We start from the raw sequence: 9,924 nt of genomic DNA, 5'->3' as shown, positions 1-9,924 counted from the left end.
GTTAAAAGGAGAAGCACCCTTCAGCCCATGGGTCACAGCTTGTTAGTCAGAGAACAGCTCAAGAGCACTTGGTGACTGGAGTTGGTACCACCACATAAGCTCTAGTCTCTTGCTATTAAGAGATAGTGCTGGGGAGATCAAGGAAGGGAACTCAGGGCGTCAGATGTTCAGTTCCTATGGGGCTACCAGAGAAAGAAAAGGTGAAGTTATCTCATACCCGCTAGCTACTGAGACCTCCTGATGGGCATGAGACAGAGTCCAGTCTGAGGGATATCTGTGCCCAGCCAGAAGGGTGGGGCCGAGGCTCGACACGGGCAGCCCCTAGTTTGGGAAGCACTGGGGTACATAGCACTGCTGGGTGAGGGAGGCTAGTGAGGGGCCAAGTCTACCCCAGCAAGCTCCCTCACTCCAAGAGCATCCCACTGAGTAAACAGAGATGAATCTTCCCATAAAGAGGGACTCCGACTGATGCCATTACTAATTGCTTGCCATAAAACTGCTAAATAAAGAACAGAGACGAAATGATGTATCTCCAGGAGGCACGCCGACAGAACAATTAGACGTGAGAGATGAACCCGTGCTCACAGGCTGCACAGCCAGGCATGCATTATTAATAAAACAGACGGTGAGCCCAAGTCCATAGCAAAGGGAAGTGGACCCCAGCCTCTCCACCCCAAGGAAGCCATAGAAAGCTCTTAACCTTGGCATACAACTGTGTCTGAAAAGCGGCTGATGGCCAGTGCCTGCCTCAAGGAGGTATCAGACCCCAGCCTCACGCCTGGACCCTAATGATCCCACCTGCCCCTTCTCAGATTCTCTTCTACTCTGAAAATTGGATGTTAGGAGATGGTGCTGGAGAGAGCTTGGGGGCGAGGGGGGCCTCCTGCTATGACTCAGACACTGGACCGGAGCTGGCACCTCTCCATGGCGGGGTACCACCAGCAGCCATTTTTCTTAGCTCTGCACCAGGGCTAAGAGATGATAGATGGAAGTGCCTCCCACCTAAAGTCCAAGAGCTTAGGCCGCTGTGTGCCTGGAAGACCACTAGGAAAGGGGACACTTCCAGGCTCACCTGTTGGAGCAGGTAAGAGAGAGAGAGAGAGAGAGAGAGAGAGAGAGAGAGAGAGAGAGAGAGAGAGAGAGAGAGAGAGAGAGAGAGACTGCCTGCCAGGCAGAGTCAAGGCAGGTCAGGGCCTGTTTCTTGGCAGATTCTCAGTCTGCTGAGGCATGGAACGATAAGAGGAGGTGTGTCAGAGGCTCAAGGCTAGGGGCTGAAGATTCTATTGACTTTGGGGGAAGTAGCAGAGAGGTTTTGGAGATAGGAACAAATGTCTCATGTACATTTTAGCAAAGTCGTTTCTGTTAGCTTGTGGGCTTTGCTTCCCATGGTACTGTAGTATAAGAAGGCTGAGAAATACACTCGGGGCTGGTGTGGTACTGACCTGCAGCCCTCCAGAATCTGTCTCTTGCATCTTCTTTCTGTCTTTCCTATAATCATCCTCACCATCCCCTCAGGGGACCGTTTGACTTCATACCAGCCAGGCCGGTACACTCACCCAAATGGGCTTCCGTTCTCCTAGGGCTGTGGGTCTGAGGCCCCTCAGTTCCTGCCTAGAGCATGTGGCTGCTCCTCTCCCAATCCCTGCAGAGCTATCCAAGAGAGGGCAAGAGCCTGCACCCAGCAGGGGAGCTACTACCATCATCTTACAGCCCACATGGGAAGCAGTGACCCAGAATTTAAAATTACCCAATCCAGTGTACACTCCAGAGGAAAGGATTGTGTAAGAGGCTAGGATCACTGGGGCCACTTTAGATGCCACATCCTACACATGCTGGAGAGACAGGGTAATAGGATGAGACAAGTGGTCCCACCACTTAAAAGAAAGCCAGAATCTCTTACAGTGTGTTATTAGTCAACTTTACACGACTACAAAAAAAAAAAAAAAAAAATTACCTGGCACGGGCTGCTTATGAAGTAAAGAGGTTTATTTTGACTCGTGGTCATGGAGAATCACGTCCAAAGTTCAGAATCCTCATTGCTCTGGCAAAGGCCACATACGTGTGTCTGAGAGTAAGCAGGTTCAGGAGCCAGGTGGCAGAAATTCTGGAGTCTGGAGCCCCATAATCTTTAAAGAAATACCCTCAGTGATCTACTGGCATCTCACCAGACCCGCTTTAAAGGGCCTAGCCTTGCCATCACTGCCACCAAGACTTCAGCAAATGAACCGTAGCATCCTGGCTCCCACGTGACCTTCTAGGTCCAGCACGAGTCTGCAGCGCCTGAGATAGTGTCGGTACCTCACTTCCGGCTTCATCTGACTACTGCCCTCAGCCGGCCTGGGTTCAGTACTCTCAGCACCACAGTGCCCTTGGTACTGTTCTTTAACACCACTTGATTTTGCATGTAAAAGATCAAATATTCTATAGGGAAACTACCTCCAAGGCCAGCTGTGCAGTCACTTTTTTTTCTTACATGTTTGACCGATACGCATCTACATGGCAATGATATCACCACGCCAATTGCCGGGTACTTATGGACAAGTAAAGCACTGTACCCTATAATCCAGGAAGTTCTGCCCCAGTTCTATGCAGGGGACAGTCAACCTGCTGTCGGTAAGCTCATGAGAGCAGGAGGAGTCCTGGGGAAGTGGGAAGTAAGATGAAATGAGAAGGGGGTTAGGGGCCTTAAGGGTTGGTGAGGGGAACCTATGGGTCCATTAACATCTTTATCACAGGAGTGGACATGTTAGGAAACAACCCTGACTCACACGCAGAGCCACCAGCCTCTCTCACACGCACTGTGTGATGCTTTCTGCCTAGACGAAGCCAGACCAAGCACCGCGGATAATCCCAAGATTTTATTAAGTTAAAAAGCTTCTGCACAGCAGGTTGAACTATCACCACGTTGCAGAGACAGCCTAAAGAATAGAGAAATAACTTTGCCCAGTACATAGCAGACAGGATGAGCTGTTTTTGCAAAAACTAAACACATACACAGAAGAAGAAAAAAAAACACAGCTCATCCACTCAATATTTGGGTTATCAAACTGAAAAGATGGCTCTTGAAATAAGAAATGAAAATGACCAGTAAATATTTGAAAAGGTGTTCACCGACCTTTGATTCCCAGGGAAAAGCAATGTAAAATGGCTTTGAGATTGTCGCTCCCTTCCATCCAATGGCTGCCGTCAAGAAACAAGTGACAGGACCAGAGAGACAGCTTGGCTGTTAAAGTTTGGTTCACAACCAAAATGACAACAAGTGCTAGTGAGGTTGTGGGAAAGAGGAACCCTTACTCCCTGCTGGTCCGAGTGTCAACTTATGTAGACACTATGGACATCAGCATAGGGATTCCTCAAGAGGCTAAAAATGAAACTAACAGGTGATCCAGCTATGCCATGCTTGGGGAGGTAGTTGAAGTGACTCTAAATCAAGATACCACACAGCCGTACATTCCTGTTTAGAATAGTCAGGAACTGGGGGTAGCCTGTGTGTCTGTCAACACACGAATTGATAAAGAAAATGTAGCATGTGTACCCAGTGGGGCCATAAGGAAAGAGGAATCTGTGGCATTCTCAGGAAGATGGGGACAACTGAAAAGCAGTATGTCAAACAAAATAAACCAGACTTGGAAGAACAAAGACCATATTTTATTGGCTGGTTGAAAGAAACTTGATTTTAACTTTTTGGATAGGAAAGATGTCACAGAGGTTAAGAGTGTATACAGCATGCTCTTACAGAGGACCCAAGTTCAGTTCCCACCACCCACCCTGGGCAGCTCACAACAGATTGTAATTCCAGTGCCAGGAGATCTAACTTTCTGGCCTCCAGGAACACCTGCAAGCACATACACATACCTACCCACATATACACATAATCAAAAATAAAATAAAAATATGTGTGTGTGTGTGTGTGTTTGGGGAGGATTGAATATGTGTTCAAGTGTGTGTGAATGTGTGTGTATGATTGTGTATGAGTGTGCATAACTGTGTGAATGTGCATGTGTATATGATTGAGTATGTGAGTTAGTGTGTGTGGTTGAGTGTGCATGTGTGTGTGATTGAGAGAGTGTGGGTACATGTGAGTGAGTGTGTGAATGTGAGTGATTGAGTGTGTATGACTGTGTGTGAGTGTGATTGAGTATGTGAGTTAATATGTGTGTGGCTGAGTGTGTGTGTGTGATTGAGGGATTGTGGGTGTGTATGTAAGTGAGTGTGTAGTGTGAGTGACTGAGTGTGTATGAGTGTGCAAATCCTGCAACTAGAAAGTGGATTATGAGAGGGGGAGGAAGAGATCTGAAAGGCATCAAGAATACATGTGTAAGGAGAAGGGAAGGGAAGAACAGAGCTGAGGGGAGGAGCCAGCTGGGGAAGAGGGGGTGCGTGGAGGAGGGCAGTGAGGAGGAGGAGAAAGAGAAACAAAGTATGTACTGTGTATGGAGGTGCCATAATGGCACCCAACTGTTTGTATGCTAGCCTAAAAAAAAAAAGATTTTAGAAAGAAAAATTAAATCATGACATTTGCAGGAAAATGGATGCAACTGGAAATCATTGTGTTGGTTAGATAAGTCATGCTCAGAAGGATGAACAGGACATTGTTTCTCAGTACAGAACTTAGACTTAAAATTGTGTGTGTGTGAGTGTATGTGTCTGTGTGTGTGTGTGTGTGTGTGTGTGTCTGTGGGGGAGGGGAATCGTGAGAAGAGAGGAAGTGTCCTTAGGGGAGTGGGAAATTGAGCGGGTGGTAGAATACACCAAATATAAGAAAAAAGCAGAAGGAGGGGGCAGGGAAAAGGGAGGGAACCAGCAGGTTGGGGGGGGTGACTGAGGAAAAGTATAATGATGCATACTTATGAAAGTGCCTTCATGAATCCAGTTCCTTCATATGCTCACCCAAAAGGCTATTAAATGTTGGGCCACTGAGCTGGCTCAGCAGGTAAAGGCATGTGCTGCCAAGCCTGGCGACCCGAGTTCAGTCCCCAGAATTCCTGCCTGTTGTCCTTGGCCCTCACACTTGAGGTTCAAAAGACTATGAGTTGTTTTGCTTAGTTCGGTTTTGTTTTAGCACATCCAATCACTGGAGAAGTAGCAGTGTCTTTGTAACCCTTGGCGACAGAACCCGCTGCACAGTGTGAGGCACGCTGTTTCCATGCACAGGGTTTACACAGCTCCAGGCAAACACTCAGTGCATCCATCTCACAGATGGGAACACTGAGTCCCGGAAAGGTCCAAGGGCTTGCCAAAAGACACAGGGCCAAAGGGATGGTGTGGAATTCTTGATTCCAGGGGAGAGCTCAGGCCATCCTGGCTTTTTCCTAATCGCCCCCCCCCCCAACATTAGCCACCTTGCCTGCCACCTGCAGGCCAGCCCCTGGCAGCAGGTGTGGGACAAGCTGATAGGAACAGGGAGCTAATTCAAGGCTGTGAGCAGAGCAGCTGTTCACAGCAGCCTCGGGCCACGAGGCTGTAACGTTCTTGTAGATAAAGTGCCCCACTTAGGAGAAGCGATCACCCACTCTCCTGCTGCAGAGTCATTAGCTCACTGACTCCTGGAAAAAAAAAAAAAAAAAACCATTTGGCCCTTGCTGACAGATGCAGCCATTATGAGATCACTTAGCCCCTCTCCCTGCCCCTCCCGACCTGGAGCGGGGGGGGGGGGGGGCCAAGTCAGGCAAAACCCGAGGGACAGTCCGGGCCATTCACTTCCTGGCTCTGCCTCCGCTCCAATCCTAGGCTGCGCTTCACCAGGCCACACGGAAACAGCAGGAGACAGCATCAGACGGTGTAGTGAGCTGCCAATGACCTTGTCCTCCTGAGCCCCGATCTGAAGCGGCCTGCGCCTTCATCGTCTCCTTGGCTCCTCACAACAACCGTCTATGCTGGAAATGAGGATTATAACAGTCACCCCACAGGGTAGGAGAGGAGCAGGGACGTTGAGTTGCTCAAAGTCACGCAGGTAATAACATCAACCTTCAGATCCCCAGACCTGCCCTACTTCCCCAGCTCCAAGCTGCCACAGCCCAGTAGGGATGCTAATGTCTATGGAGACTTCCATGGAGGAGTCCAGGGCTAGCAGACACAGGTCGTGTCTCTGAGTCAAGAAGATGAAATGAGCTGCAGGGCCTGATTCTGCCGGGAGAACAACTCATGCTGGGAGCAAGAAAGGGGCCTCTGCTCAGGATGGAGGAAACGCAGGTCATTATTTCTACTGAACAACTAACTGTTGGTGGTGCTGAGGCTCCATAGGTCCACCCTCCGATGCAAGAGCTTTGCTGTCACTGGGAGGGCCATCTGGACATAGGTGGGCAGCTGAGAACAGCTCATAGGAGCAGCTGGGTGTTTCAAGGCCACAGGGACCGTGAGCCTTCTGGGTCTGGGCAGGCACACTACACGTTTCATGCTTTTGTACAGACTTGTAGCAGTGGCCAAGTCCTGCCTTGAAAAACACCAAGCTGAAGTCTGTGAGAGTGGATTTCCTGTGTCCCCACAGAGTGGAGCCTGGTCTGAGGCTGTGCTCTTTCTTTTTTTAAGTGTGTGGGAGGAAGGGGGTCAAATAGCCCAGGCTGGCCTTGAACTGGCTGTGCAGTAGAGGACAACTTTGAAGCGCTCATCCTTGGCTGGCAACTCTTGAAGGCTGGCAAGGCAAGCCCCACAGCACCTACTTTGATGCGGTCCTGGGAATCAAACCCAGGGCTTCCTGCATGCCCAGCAAACACTCTGAGCTTCATCCAGAGCCCTTAGCTGCCATTTTATAAATGATTCCCTGAAGTCTCTATTTAAGGAATGTCAGTATCAGCCTTGGGGCAGCTAATTTCACCACATCTGTGCCTTCCTCTGGCTGTACTGCAGGCTGCCCTGAGAGGCACGCTCTTTTTCTCTATCTAAATCCCTAGGAACTGGCTTTCCCTTGGATAGAGGGGAGCCTGGACAGCTCTGATAGGCCACATTCCATGGGAGCTGCACATCTGCCGGGCCCTAGCTGGACTGATCAGTTCCACTGCCCACACAGTCTGGGCAAACTTTCAAAACCACCAGGAACCAATCAATGCCCAGGTGAATGAGTCTGGTGAGGGGAGAAGCCAAAGGGCTGTGCTGTGGTAGGGGGAGTTGGGGGGAGAGAGCAGCAGAAAGGAGAGGAGAGACCCCTTCAAGTGCTTATCTCTTGATACCTGCCCCCCTGAAGTCCAGGATGAGTCTGGTGTTCCCCCCCCCCTTGAAGTCCAGGATGAGTCTGGTGTCATCTGGTATCCTTTTGACTTACTAGTTTCAACCTAATGCAGAACTGAGAGGCTGTGCTCAGGTGTCCTCATTGCTCCTGAACACTGTCCCCTCCCTCTCAGTGCTGAGGGGCAGGTGCAAGCCTAGTCATATACTTGCTGCTGGAAGTCCTACTCTTCCATAAATTCTGCAGGAACAAAGGAGTCTGGTGAGCTCTTTGATCCCCCTTTGCACTCTCCCTTCTTGAGAACCCAAGGTTTCCAACCAAGAAACGTCTTCCGGCCCCACTCCCTGCAAGGCATGGTGGGAAGAGAACCAGCCTTCACCCTGTGCTTCCTCTCTACCAGGTACCATTTAGAAATGGATTCAACCATCGCCTTCAAAGAACCCCACGAGCCTGTTGTCACGGTTACATATGAACTAAAGCATAGAGAGGTTAGATGACTGGCCAGAGCCACACAGTCAAAAGGAGCTGGGATTTCAAACATGTAAAATGTGTACCTTAGCAAGGCTCTGAGCTGGCAACGCTTTTACACTTTGCAGTGAAGCCAGAAGGCTTCGGCCATGTCAACTGGTTGAGTCCCAGCCTGTTTTGTGGTAAACTCCCTAGAAAAAGTCATCTGAGGCGCTCAGGAGCTCTCACGCCATCAGGGCTGGAAATCCCTGCTGAGCCCATCCCAAGACAGACATGCGCACAACAGAAGGCCAGCCTACTGGCCCAGGGGTAGACCAAGAGGGAACAGGTTGGCCTCTGCTTTTCTAGGCTGAACCCAGGGAGGTCTCCTCCCTTCCCACAAACCTTCAGGCCAGAGTCCATAGACAGCAAGCAAAGCAAGGAAGTGGCCCTACTATCCGTCAAACTTCTGCCACTTGCCTGCTCTCTAAAACCCCTGGTGCCCTGTGCTAGGGGCAGGACCATTAAGCACTGCGATGAGCCCCTGTTCCTCCTACTGAGTGTCACCAGGCACTGTCACATTAAAGACTCTGTCTAACCTTGGGAGTCACAGTTTTCACACCCATTAAACGAGAATAGACGTAGGCTCTCTCAGATGCTTCTGAGATCTGTGACATTGTCAGATATTGGAATGTTTATTTAGTAAGCATAATGACATGCTTTAGGGAAAGGACTCCAACAAAAATCACAGATTTTGTGTTTCATAAACACGTCGTGTGGCCTTTCCACAGTTGCTTCAGCGATTCTGTGCATTAAGTGTGGAATGGAATTTTCCACTTCTGCAACGTCAACACTCCAGAGCTTTAGGGTTTGGGGACCTTTCAGACTATGGATTTTCAGATAGGGATGTACTTAAGCCGTACTTACCTTGTGGGTGGGGTGTTATGGTATGATGCTCTAGCCCTGTCGAATTCCCAGACAATGGGACTGATGTGTAACAAAGCTCTTTCTACCCAGCAGAGAGGCTCCTGCACTGGATAATCCTAAATAAAATCCAGACTGAAGGAAGAGAGAAGCCTCCTGGGAATGGCCCAGGACACCTACCATGACTCCATGTGGCCCAGCTGTTGCTCCCCTTACCAGAACCATCACCCTGACCAAGGCCAGCCACTGTCCCTATCATGGCTGCGGTGGCTTCTAAGCTCTATTACCATAACCTGCAGTGCATTAAGACATGCTCTTTGGAAAGTTTCAACTAATAAATTAATAATAGTTATTAATCAATCATCAATCAATCCCTTGGGCCTGAACCTCCTTCCCAGACCAAAGTTGGACGTCTTTTTATAGTTGTGTTATGAATTTCTGCAGACAGCCCACGGGGGCTCCACCTATAACTGCTCCAAAGAGCACTTCACCAATGATGGCCCCGATGAGGACAAGGTGGGGCAGGTGGCCTGAGCCCTGAAGACCTAAGGGAGAGCTCTGGCTCGCACGGGGGCCTCCAGCTTGCCCCAGCATCTGCTAAAAGGTTTTTGTGCCGGAGGCTTCCAAGTCCTCCCTCAAGCTTCATTTGTGTTTCCATTTGCGAGATGGCCAAAATGGAGTATTAGAGAGCGCAGACTCCACCCAGCCTGGAAGCTTAGGGATCAGGGACCAAGAAGGAGAAAGAGAAGTCAAGGGAGGTCTTTAAAGTCTAAATTTATTCAGGTGTTTAAAGGAACAGAAACGACATCATGCATCGGTTACTTTTTGCCCTTTGTACATCAGAACTAAGTGCTCGGATATCTCTGCAGAGGTTTGGCTCTCACTTTTTTTTTTCCTTTCTTTCCAGAACGTCAGGCAGACTTTTCAATGTTATCCAGTTTTGCACAGTCACTGGAGTGTCGCGTCATGAATTATTAAATCAGTGCTTCGTGGTAATACATAATTTCTTATCAATTATTCATGCTAATGTGTGTGTAGTTTACTTAATTGTGTTATTGACGATCAAAAGTAATTTCCTGAAAGTCCTCAAGGACACAAAATTTAATCAGCATAACTACTTTTCGGATGCAATGCTGTTAAGTATTCTTAATTTGCCCAACAGTTCACTTATTTATGTACCTTTCTGGAGGAAATACGAGTTTAATCAAACAATTAGATTGAAGAGTTAGTGTGCATAAGGGCTGGAGCATACATCGCCCAACCAAACCTTCATAATTACAGGGAAATGGAAGCAACTTGGCCACTTTTTGGCAAATTGCTTCATCTTTGTACTCAACAAGCAAAATACAGCAAGAACAAGGACCTGGCCTTTTTTTTTTTTTTTTTTTTTT

This window comes from Mus pahari, chromosome 8, assembly GCF_900095145.1.
Source record: "Mus pahari chromosome 8, PAHARI_EIJ_v1.1, whole genome shotgun sequence".
NCBI lineage: Eukaryota > Metazoa > Chordata > Mammalia > Rodentia > Muridae > Mus > Mus pahari.
Note: the sequence above shows the minus strand (reverse complement) of the source record.